This window comes from Pseudophryne corroboree, chromosome 4 (genome assembly GCF_028390025.1).
Source record: "Pseudophryne corroboree isolate aPseCor3 chromosome 4, aPseCor3.hap2, whole genome shotgun sequence".
Taxonomy (NCBI): domain Eukaryota; kingdom Metazoa; phylum Chordata; class Amphibia; order Anura; family Myobatrachidae; genus Pseudophryne; species Pseudophryne corroboree.
This window is the reverse complement of record NC_086447.1, coordinates 506102759-506114526: the sequence shown is the minus strand read 5'-3', so window position 1 is coordinate 506114526 and position 11768 is coordinate 506102759. Positions and strand designations below refer to the sequence as shown.

Here is an 11768-nt window from a genome sequence, read left to right as displayed (position 1 = left end):
GACTGAGTTTTGTATTTTACATGGATATATTATTACATTTATTTAGAACAGTCACATGTTTCTTTTTATGTAAGTGGTGGATTACATGTGATTTATGTCCAATTCCTCTGTTTTTTTTTACCCTGCTCTGCAAATATTTGTCACATGCAGTCAGTGTCAGGTTATTGTACTTAGTACTTTGATTGTGCCTTTCTGGCTGCCAACAACTTGTTTACTGACCACTGTTATTTACTGACCACTGTTATTTATACCATGATTTATTGCTACAGCTATTACATACTGCTCTGCATTACAGCTTCACCATCCACCTTTACCTTGGATCTTGCCTTGTGTGCTACAAATCAAGGGCATTCTACATAGAGATGAGCGCCTGAAATTTTTCGGGTTTTGTGTTTTGGTTTTGGGTTCGGTTCCGCGGCCGTGTTTTGGGTTCGACCGCGTTTTGGCAAAACCTCACCGAATTTTTTTTGTCGGATTCGGGTGTGTTTTGGATTCGGGTGGTTTTTTCAAAAAACCCTAAAAAACATCTTAAAACATTGAATTTGGGGGTCATTTTGATCCCATAGTATTATTAACCTCAATAACCATAATTAACACTCATTTTCAGTCTATTCTGAACACCTTACACCTCACAATATTATTTTTAGTCCTAAAATTTGCACCGAGGTCGCTGGATGACTAAGCTCAGCGACCCTAGTGGCCGACACAAACACCGGGCCCATCTAGGAGTGGCACTGCAGTGTCACGCAGGATGTCCCTTCCAAAAAACCCTCCCCAAACAGCACATGACGCAAAGAAAAAAAGAGGCGCAATGAGGTAGCTGTGTGAGTAAGATTAGCGACCCTAGTGGCCGACACAAACACCGGGCCCATCTAGGAGTGGCACTGCAGTGTCACGCAGGATGTCCCTTCCAAAAAACCCTCCCCAAACAGCACATGACGCAAAGAAAAAAAGAGGCGCAATGAGGTAGCTGACTGTGTGAGAAAGATAAGCGACCCTAGTGGCCGACACAAACACCGGGCCCATCTAGGAGTGGCACTGCAGTGTCACGCAGGATGTCCCTTCCAAAAAACCCTCCCCAAACAGCACATGACGCAAAGAAAAAAAGAGGCGCAATGAGGTAGCTGTGTGAGTAAGATTAGCGACCCTAGTGGCCGACACAAACACCTGGCCCATCTAGGAGTGGCACTGCAGTGTCACGCAGGATGTCCCTTCCAAAAAACCCTCCCCAAACAGCACATGACGCAAAGAAAAAAAGAGGCGCAATGAGGTAGCTGACTGTGTGAGAAAGATAAGCGACCCTAGTGGCCGACACAAACACCGGGCCCATCTAGGAGTGGCACTGCAGTGTCACGCAGGATGTCCCTTCCAAAAAACCCTCCCCAAACAGCACATGACGCAAAGAAAAAAAGAGGCGCAATGAGGTAGCTGACTGTGTGAGTAAGATTAGCGACCCTAGTGGCCGACACAAACACCTGGCCCATCTAGGAGTGGCACTGCAGTGTCACGCAGGATGTCCCTTCCAAAAAACCCTCCCCAAACAGCACATGACGCAAAGAAAAATAAAAGAAAAAAGAGGTGCAAGATGGAATTGTCCTTGGGCCCTTCCCACCCACCCTTATGTTGTATAAACAAAACAGGACATGCACACTTTAACCAACCCATCATTTCAGTGACAGGGTCTGCCACACGACTGTGACTGAAATGACGGGTTGGTTTGGACCCCCACCAAAAAAGAAGCAATTAATCTCTCCTTGCACAAACTGGCTCTACAGAGGCAAGATGTCCACCTCATCATCATCCTCCGATATATCACCGTGTACATCCCCCTCCTCACAGATTATCAATTCGTCCCCACTGGAATCCACCATGTCAGCTCCCTGTGTACTTTGTGGAGGCAATTGCTGCTGGTCAATGTCTCCGCGGAGGAATTGATTATAATTCATTTTAATGAACATCATCTTCTCCACATTTTCTGGATGTAACCTCGTACGCCGATTGCTGACAAGGTGAGCGGCGGCACTAAACACTCTTTCGGAGTACACACTTGTGGGAGGGCAACTTAGGTAGAATAAAGCCAGTTTGTGCAAGGGCCTCCAAATTGCCTCTTTTTCCTGCCAGTATAAGTACGGACTGTGTGACGTGCCTACTTGGATGCGGTCACTCATATAATCCTCCACCATTCTATCAATGGTGAGAGAATCATATGCAGTGACAGTAGACGACATGTCCGTAATGGTTGTCAGGTCCTTCAGTCCGGACCAGATGTCAGCATCAGCAGTCGCTCCAGACTGCCCTGCATCACCGCCAGCGGGTGGGCTCGGAATTCGGATTTGGGATTTCGAAGAATGCACAGTTCTTTGCTGTGCTGCTTTTGCCAGCTTGAGTCTTTTCATTTTTCTAGCGAGAGGCTGAGTGCTTCCATCCTCATGTGAAGCTGAACCACTAGCCATGAACATAGGCCAGGGCCTCAGCCGTTCCTTGCCACTCCGTGTGGTAAATGGCATATTGGCAAGTTTACGCTTCTCCTCCGACAATTTTATTTTAGGTTTTGGAGTCCTTTTTTTTCTGATATTTGGTGTTTTGGATTTGACATGCTCTGTACTATGACATTGGGCATCGGCCTTGGCAGACGACGTTGCTGGCATTTCATCGTCTCGGCCATGACTAGTGGCAGCAGCTTCAGCACGAGGTGGAAGTGGATCTTGATCTTTCCCTAATTTTGGAACCTCAACTTTTTTGTTCTCCATATTTTATAGGCAGAACTAAAAGGCACCTCAGGTAAACAATGGAGATGGATGGATTGGATACTAGTATACAATTATGGACGGACTGCCACGGTTAGGTGGTATAAAAAAACCACGGTTAGGTGGTATATAATACAATTATGGATGGACGGACTGCCTGCCGAGTTCCGACACAGAGGTAGCCACAGCCGTGAACTACCGCACTGTACACTGGTTGATAAAGAGATAGTAGTATACTCGTAACAACTAGTATGACACTATGACGACGGTATAAAGAATGAAAAAAAAACCACGGTTAGGTGGTATATATTATAATAATAATACAATTATGGATGGACGGACTGCCTGCCGACTGCCGACACAGAGGTAGCCACAGCCGTGAACTACCGCACTGTACACTGGTTGATAAAGAGATAGTAGTATACTCGTAACAACTAGTATGACACTATGACGACGGTATAAAGAATGAAAAAAAAACCACGGTTAGGTGGTATATATTATAATAATAATACAATTATGGATGGACGGACTGCCTGCCGACTGCCGACACAGAGGTAGCCACAGCCGTGAACTACCGCACTGTACACTGGTTGATAAAGAGATAGTAGTATACTCGTAACAACTAGTATGACACTATGACGACGGTATAAAGAATGAAAAAAAAACCACGGTTAGGTGGTATATATTATAATAATAATACAATTATGGATGGACGGACTGCCTGCCGACTGCCGACACAGAGGTAGCCACAGCCGTGAACTACCGCACTGTACACTGGTTGATAAAGAGATAGTAGTATACTCGTAACAACTAGTATGACACTATGACGACGGTATAAAGAATGAAAAAAAAACCACGGTTAGGTGGTATATATTATAATAATAATACAATTATGGATGGACGGACTGCCTGCCGACTGCCGACACAGAGGTAGCCACAGCCGTGAACTACCGCACTGTACACTGGTTGATAAAGAGATAGTAGTATACTCGTAACAACTAGTATGACACTATGACGACGGTATAAAGAAAGAAAAAAAAATACCACGGTTAGGTGGTATATATTATAATAATAATACAATTATGGATGGACGGACTGCCTGCCGACTGCCGACACAGAGGTAGCCACAGCCGTGAACTACCGCACTGTACACTGGTTGATAAAGAGATAGTAGTATACTCGTAACAACTAGTATGACACTATGACGACGGTATAAAGAATGAAAAAAAAACCACGGTTAGGTGGTATATATTATAATAATAATACAATTATGGATGGACGGACTGCCTGCCGACTGCCGACACAGAGGTAGCCACAGCCGTGAACTACCGCACTGTACACTGGTTGATAAAGAGATAGTAGTATACTCGTAACAACTAGTATGACACTATGACGACGGTATAAAGAAAGAAAAAAAAATACCACGGTTAGGTGGTATATATTGTAATACAATTATGGATGGACGGACTGCCTGCCGAGTTCCGACTGCCGACACAGAGGTAGCCACAGCCGTGAACTACCGCACTGTACTGTGTCTGCTGCTAATATAGACTGGTTGATAAAGAGATAGTATACGATACATACAACAATATACTACTATACTGGTGGTCAGGCACTGGTCACCACTAGTCACACTGGCAGTGGCACTCCTGCAGCAAAAGTGTGCACTGTTTAATTTTAAATTAATATAATATTATGTACTCCTGGGGGCTCCTGCTATAACAACCTGCAGTGCTCCCCAGTCTCCCCCACAATTATTATAAGCTTTGCCTTTTATACATTGATGTGCAGCACACTGGGCTGAGCTGAGTGCACACAGACTGAGTCACACTGTGTGACTGGCTGCTGCTGTGTATCGTTTTTTTTCAGGCAGAGAACGGATATAGCAGAGAACGGATATATTATATTAAAATAAATAAAAGTTAACTAACAACAACTGCACTGGTCACTGTGGTAAACTCTGTCTGACTCTGCACAATCTCTCTCTCTCTTCTAATCTAATTTCTAATGGAGAGGACGCCAGCCACGTCCTCTCCCTATCAATCTCAATGCACGTGTGAAAATGGCGGCGACGCGCGGCTCCTTATATAGAATCCGAGTCTCGCGAGAATCCGACAGCGTCATGATGACGTTCGGGCGCGCTCGGGTTAACCGAGCAAGGCGGGAGGATCCGAGTCTGCTCGGACCCGTGAAAAAAACATGAAGTTCGTGCGGGTTCGGTTTCAGAGAAACCGAACCCGCTCATCTCTAATTCTACAGTCTGTTCTGTAAGTCCAAAGATTGTTACTGTCTTCTACATAGTTAGATATTATGTTTTCAACCTCTACTATGAGTATACGTAAATACTAGTTCCTCAGATATATTCAATAAATACTTAAGTAAGTTAAATTATGTGTGACACAAAATATGGTACTAGTACCCACTTTGGAGCATACACTTTTAAATTGCTTCATCATAATAGCACTTACATTTATATATTTCTAAACTGAGACCTAATATCCTCCAAATGGCACTACAAGGACAAGCATGCCCCCCAACTACTGATCCCATACGTTTCTTTCAGTACAGTGTTTTTTCTTGTCTAGATTAGCCCCTCTCTTGCAAGCACCTGTAATTGACTAATAAATTGATCTAAGCAATATGTCATTTCTCCGGCAGGATCCACAGGTTATCCACAGGATAACATTGGGGATATGATGGAGCGACAGCGGATTGGCACCAAACGATCACAAGCTTTCTGTCCTCCCATGATGCAATGGGCTCATCCATATATCCCTGCCCCTTGGCTCAGGCAAATCAGTTTTTTGTTTGGTGCTGCAGGAGCCAGACCATGGTCACAGGGCTGCTGTGTATGGCAGCCCTAAACTTTCTTATTTTATTTTTATAGTCTTACTACATTTTTTTGAGTGATCTTTCCTAACAGCGTCTTACACGCATATTGGAAAGAGTCACTCCAACAACTCTCCGCCGGGTCGCAACAACGCTAGCCCACGAGTACAGTTATGTCTCGACGGGCGTCTGTGTCGAATATAACTAGCAGGTCCAGCAGATGTTACCAGGCTGTGGCCGGAGCACGTGGAGAAGGTAAGGCATCAGTTCCACTTAGTAGGGGAACACGGACACAGCCGCACTGTATTGGGAGGAGACTACCAAACAGTAGCTGGCGCGCTGCCACCACGGGTGCTCCAGCGCTAGGCCTTAGGGATCATAAGGCACCAGTATTAGCATGAGGTTGCGATCCCTAGGGTTGATGTCAGCGGTGGGGAGTCAGACGCTCTCCTGGTCGCCCCTCCCCAGTTCATGACCAGTTTCCGCGAGTCTCCCACCATGAACTGATTGCTTCACTCTTGTCCCAGACGCTACCACGAGGGGTCTCGGTCGCAGCATAGGCCGCTGCGTCTGTGTACACTAAGTTACCGCGAGGACCGGGTCACAGACCGGTGCACCTGCATGCACAGGCGTTCACTGAGTGTCTGTGTCCACTATAAGTTCCCGGAGTGGCAGGGTACACTAGTAGCGTCTGGATCCACTCAGCATTTGCTAACATATTGATCGATCTTGGAAGTGGGGTGAGTCTCCCTGTATCCCACTCTATGTAGTACGGGTTATACAGCACTAAAATTCTATCTACTTTTGTTAGTATGAATAGTTAACTTTAGTGCCTATTGCATATGAGTCTGTGTACATTACTGTGGTTTTCTTCGCAATGCATCTGAATACATTAAATAACTGTATAGAACAAACAGAATTCAGTAAATGTACTCCTACATACTTTGAAATGTGTTTGTAGTTGGTAATATGCTCATATAACTAATATATAACATGTGACTGACTGCTAGTGTGATTACTGACTTAATATAAATGATTGTCGGTTGATCTTCTGATCCTCAATGCAGGTACATGGGTAGGGTCCACATGATATCACTTTAGAGGAAAGTGGTTACAGTCACAAATTGTGTAGTTCACTGTGTAAGTGCTGATTATTTATCACGTCTAAGAGCGGCAAAGGTAATGAGGGTACACTTACAGTAACACCATCACTCATATATTGTTGTTTTGCAAAAACTGTAGTATCCTCTATGATCTGGCATAGGATGGTTTATGTGAAAAATGGTTTGCTGTTTAGCATAATACTTTCCTGATCTACATAAGGTATAGATAGACCCATTGGGGCGATGTTTGCACAGATCTTGTCCAGTTTAGCTGAAAAGTGAATTCTTACATTATTAACCCATGCAACTCACTACTTGCGGTATATCCCCAACAGCTTCTCCAATAAGACAAGCTGATGAACCGAAGGTAAATAAATCATCGATTTCACAGACTACACGTGATAATCATCAGACGATGAAAGCTCTATACTCTACTTCAAGCATACAAAGAACAGGTAAAAGGTATCAGCTAAATGAATAAGCTGAATAAATGAGAGAAGTCTAGTCTGTCAATAAAGGTAGCAGAGCCTGGGGTAAAAATAAGGCACCTGTGTTAAAACGTGCCAAAGGGCCTCTTTACGAGGGCAGAATTCAGGAAAAAGGTTTGGGTTGCACCCAATAAAATAGAATACCCGGTAAATGGGATTCCAATATCTTTTTCGAGCTGGGGACTGTTTAAAATAGGGAAGTGCCTCCCAAAATAGATATGCATGTCATTGATAGTGCAAAAATCTATAGGGCCTCTGCCGTCAAAAGAGGAATGGTTTTCAAAAAAAGACCATATTCTCTTTGTCTGGGGCAGTCATAAGGCCAGCCATGATTTCACCTTGCAATCTACGTCTACACCACACTGGATAGGCCCAATCTCACTAGACCTTGGAAGCTAATCAGTGTTGGGCCTGGTTAGTTCTTGGAGGGGAGACCACCTTGAAATACCAGGTGCTGTAGGTACATTGGGCTGAGGTACTGGAAGACAGGTTTTCATATAGCTCATATGGACACTAATGTTCTAGGGCATCAGCAATAACAATAACTGTTCGCAGAGCAGTTTGGCTCACATACACGGAAAGCTGATTCAGAATCTAAGAAGGTTCTGGAACCTTGGCTGGAAGCTTCTGTTTTGGAAGGAGTTAGTTATTTTGGAGTCAGAAACAGACTCCAAGAAGGTCATGTTTCCTTCCACATATAACCCCAAACCTAGAGGTCCGGTTTCGGCCTTGTCGATAATAATGGAACGTAACAGCCCCAAGAGGGCCAGTTTCCAAACCAGAAAGGGGCCGACTTCTTAATTTTACACAGATCTGGTAGTAGTCTACAAACAGATGCCTGGCTGCAAGAAGCGGTATCTCTAAGTTATGCTTTTTCATCCAGAAGCATCCTCCTCGAAGGTTCTTCTGGATCAGCCCGTCTCGGGTAGAGGCGTAGGCAAGGGATTTGCATGAAGCAGTTCAGAAATTGCTTTGGTTAGGAATAGCCATTCCGGTAACCCATGCACAATGGGGGGGGGGGGGTTACTCCAACCTGGGTCAAAAAAAAAAAAAAAAGGATCCTTCGCCCCATTCTCAATCTCAAAAAGTCTAAACGGATAAATTTGGGTACCACGGTTGACATGGAGATATGGCACTCCATAGTTGGTGGGGAACCAGTAGAATACATAGTATTCCTGGATAAGTCAGGAATCTTACCTTCAGGCTCCTATTGCACTGTCCATCAGTGTTATCTCAGGGTTACCATCCTTCAGCAACATTTCAATTTTTAGGCCTTACCCTTTGTGTTAGCCACAGCCCCAGAGTATTTACCAAAATGATTATGGCAGTTATCTCCGCTAGCAGGGGATAAGAAAATTGCCATACCTTGACCACTTTTTTATCCTGGCACAAATTCAGGAAAGATTTCTGTGCCATCTACAATACACAATAACTTGTCTGCAGAGGCACGGGTAGTTCACAAATTGGCAAAATCATCTCTGGTTCCGTAACAACAGATGGCTCATGGTGGGGCTGTACTGAATTTAAGTCTGCAGAATATAGTTACCTCGGAACAAGATTCAAGGTGCAGTTAAGGACTCAGGAGTTGTTAAACAGTCAAACAATATCAATTCACGCAGCAATGCGAATGATGGGTTTGATGGTGAATAGACATGGTGGAGTGGCACAATTCCACTCAAGACCTCTCCATGTTTTCCATCTACAGCCGCATCACACTGGATATGCCCAATCTCATTTGATGTTGGAAGTTAAGCAGTGTTGTACCTGGTTAAAATTCTCTGATAAGAGACCACCTGTGAATACCAGGGGGTGCAGGTTAGAGATGAGCGCCGGAAATTTTTCGGGTTTTGTGTTTTGGTTTTGGGTTCGGTTCCGCGGCCGTGTTTTGGGTTCGACCGCGTTTTGGCAAAACCTCACCGAATTTTTTTTGTCGGATTCGGGTGTGTTTTGGATTCGGGTGTTTTTTTCAAAAAACCCTAAAAAACAGCTTAAATCATAGAATTTGGGGGTCATTTTGATCCCAAAGTATTATTAACCTCAAAAACCATAATTTACACTCATTTTCAGTCTATTCTGAATACCTCACACCTCACAATATTATTTTTAGTCCTAAAATTTGCACCTAGGTCGCTGGATGACTAAGCTAAGCGACCCTAGTGGCCGACACAAACACCGGGCCCATCTAGGAGTGTCACTGCAGTGTCACGCAGGATGGCCCTTCCAAAAAACACTCCCCAAACAGCACATGACGCAAAGAAAAAAAGAGGCGCAATGAGGTAGCTCTGTGAGTAAGATAAGCGACCCTAGTGGCCGACACAAACACCGGGCCCATCTAGGAGTGTCACTGCAGTGTCACGCAGGATGTCCCTTCCAAAAAACCCTCCCCAAACAGCACATGACGCAAAGAAAAAAAGAGGCGCAATGAGGTAGCTGTGTGAGTAAGATAAGCGACCCTAGTGGCCGACACAAACACCGGGCCCATCTAGGAGTGTCACTGCAGTGTCACGCAGGATGTCCCTTCCAAAAAACCCTCCCCAAACAGCACATGACGCAAAGAAAAAAAGAGGCGCAATGAGGTAGCTGTGTGAGTAAGATAAGCGACCCTAGTGGCCGACACAAACACCGGGCCCATCTAGGAGTGTCACTGCAGTGTCACGCAGGATGTCCCTTCCAAAAAACCCTCCCCAAACAGCACATGACGCAAAGAAAAAAAGAGGCGCAATGAGGTAGCTGTGTGAGTAAGATAAGCGACCCTAGTGGCCGACACAAACACCGGGCACATCTAGGAGTGTCACTGCAGTGTCACGCAGGATGTCCCTTCCAAAAAACCCTCCCCAAACAGCACATGACGCAAAGAAAAAAAGAGGCGCAATGAGGTAGCTGTGTGAGTAAGATAAGCGACCCTAGTGGCCGACACAAACACCGGGCCCATCTAGGAGTGTCACTGCAGTGTCACGCAGGATGTCCCTTCCAAAAAACCCTCCCCAAACAGCACATGACGCAAAGAAAAAAAGAGGCGCAATGAGGTAGCTGTGTGAGTAAGATAAGCGACCCTAGTGGCCGACACAAACACCGGGCCCATCTAGGAGTGTCACTGCAGTGTCACGCAGGATGTCCCTTCCAAAAAACCCTCCCCAAACAGCACATGACGCAAAGAAAAAAAGAGGCGCAATGAGGTAGCTGTGTGAGTAAGATAAGCGACTCTAGTGGCCGACACAAACACCGGGCCCATCTAGGAGTGGCACTGCAGTGTCACGCAGGATGTCCCTTCCAAAAAACCCTCCCCAAACAGCACATGACGCAAAGAAAAAAAGAGGCGCAATGAGGTAGCTGTGTGAGTAAGATAAGCGACCCTAGTGGCCGACACAAACACCGGGCCCATCTAGGAGTGTCACTGCAGTGTCACGCAGGATGTCCCTTCCAAAAAACCCTCCCCAAACAGCACATGACGCAAAGAAAAAAAGAGGCGCAATGAGGTAGCTGTGTGAGTAAGATAAGCGACCCTAGTGGCCGACACAAACACCGGGCCCATCTAGGAGTGGCACTGCAGTGTCACGCAGGATGTCCCTTCCAAAAAACCCTCCCCAAACAGCACATGACGCAAAGAAAAATTAAAGAAAAAAGAGGTGCAAGATGGAATTGTCCTTGGGCCCTCCCACCCACCCTTATGTTGTATAAACAGGACATGCACACTTTAACCAACCCATCATTTCAGTGACAGGGTCTGCCACACGACTGTGACTGAAATGACGGGTTGGTTTGGACCCCCACCAAAAAAGAAGCAATTAATCTCTCCTTGCACAAACTGGCTCTACAGAGGCAAGATGTCCACCTCATCATCATCCTCCGATATATCACCGTGTACATCCCCCTCCTCACAGATTATCAATTCGTCCCCACTGGAATCCACCATCTCAGCTCCCTGTGTACTTTGTGGAGGCAATTGCTGCTGGTCAATGTCTCCACGGAGGAATTGATTATAATTCATTTTAATGAACATCATCTTCTCCACATTTTCTGGATGTAACCTCGTACGCCGATTGCTGACAAGGTGAGCGGCGGCACTAAACACTCTTTCGGAGTACACACTTGTGGGAGGGCAACTTAGGTAGAATAAAGCCAGTTTGTGCAAGGGCCTCCAAATTGCCTCTTTTTCCTGCCAGTATAAGTACGGACTGTGTGACGTGCCTACTTGGATGCGGTCACTCATATAATCCTCCACCATTCTTTCAATGTTGAGAGAATCATATGCAGTGACAGTAGACGACATGTCCGTAATCGTTGTCAGGTCCTTCAGTCCGGACCAGATGTCAGCATCAGCAGTCGCTCCAGACTGCCCTGCATCACCGCCAGCGGGTGGGCTCGGAATTCTGAGCCTTTTCCTCGCACCCCCGGTTTCGGGAGAATGTGAAGGAGGAGATGTTGACAGGTCGCGTTCCGCTTGACTTGACAATTTTCTCACCAGCAGGTCTTTCAACCCCAGCAGACTTGTGTCTGCCGGAAAGAGAGATCCAAGGTAGGCTTTAAATCTAGGATCGAGCACGGTGGCCAAAATGTAGTGCTCTGATTTCAACAGATTGACCACCCGTGAATCCTTGTTA

General features: G+C 45.6%; 1 pseudogene; it reads left to right on the top strand.

Annotated features, from left to right (window-relative positions):
* Nucleotides 1-7511: 7511 nt before the first annotated feature.
* Nucleotides 7512-7630, top strand: LOC134912915 (5S ribosomal RNA; annotated as a pseudogene).
* Nucleotides 7631-11768: the final 4138 nt, after the last annotated feature.